The following is a 1,309-nucleotide window of genomic DNA, read 5'->3' as shown; positions in this document are numbered from 1 at the left end:
TTTCTGTGTTTGTTTCTGTGTTTAATAAAGTGTGCAACAGTGCTTCACTGCAGCTTCTGTTTCCGAGTCTCGAATTCCTGCTGGTAACATTGTGGACCATGAAGCTATCCTGTCACAAATATTTAGTTAAATAAGAACAAATAATAGTTGAGCTTATTTTAATGTGACATTATTTCCATCTGTTTCAAGCCATCTGAAAGAAATTTCAAATGGCTGCATCACTCCAATATATTATATAGAGAATACTGCATACAGTAGTGTGATATGAGAATTGAATGCCCACCCGAGGGGTGGGGTGCTAAATATTCAAACATCCCACCCTGAGGGTGGGCATTGAATTCTCATTGATCACACACTACCCCATGCAGTATTTTTTATAATCTCTGGAGAGCAATTTTTTTCCCCTGGCTGAGGAGTGAGCAAGAGAAGACAGCAACTATGTGAGGTACGGTTGGAATTCCATTCGCTTGACAGCTCATGCTGGGGTCACGCTGTAGTTGGTATCAATGAGCATGTGTTTCCTGTAATAACTGGACAGGTACTATGGAAAATATTAACTGGATGAGCCCACTGAAAAAATTGTTCACGTTATTATATTGGAAATAAAAAAAAAAACACAAGACCTGCTGTAAAACTGAAAAGTACTGATTTGATGTGAAGCTGTTTAAATAGTTCATGAAGGGTGTTATGTGACCACTCCCGATTACTTGAGAGCTTCTAGAGACATCAATTTGAATACTGTTACCTGTGAAACATCAGAAATGTGAGCATTCTTAGAAACAGTACCTGACAACCAAGCACTGTCTACAGCCCTCCAACAAATCTAATCAGTCATGACAGCGAGTCCATTTACCCAGTTTTTGTTTTTTTGGTTTTTTTTGGGGGGGGGGAGAGGGGGAAGAGGGCAATGCTTCTAGATATCGCAAGTGGAATTCTGAACTTACAGCACACCACCACCCTGTGGCCAAATATTTCATTCACTGTTGCTACAACATTTTTGTTATGCTGGATGTTGAGCACATGCCACCAGGTCGACAAATGTTTTTGCAATTACTGAATGAAAAAGAAAACATACCATTTTTTTCACACCTTACAATCAGATAATTTGTATTTATTATTTCTCAACTGTCTCTCTCTCTATATATATATATATATATATATATATATATATATATATATATATATATATATAGATACCGTTTTTTAAATTTTACAAGGCATTAAAGTAAGACAAATAGCAGATAGATACCCAACAAACAAAAATAATCAGATAGTTGTACAGTACTATGTAGTGATGTTTTAAATCCCA

This window comes from Acipenser ruthenus, chromosome 3 (assembly GCF_902713425.1).
Source record: "Acipenser ruthenus chromosome 3, fAciRut3.2 maternal haplotype, whole genome shotgun sequence".
NCBI classification, from domain to species: Eukaryota; Metazoa; Chordata; class Actinopteri; order Acipenseriformes; family Acipenseridae; genus Acipenser; species Acipenser ruthenus.
This window is presented reverse-complemented; position numbering follows the sequence as displayed.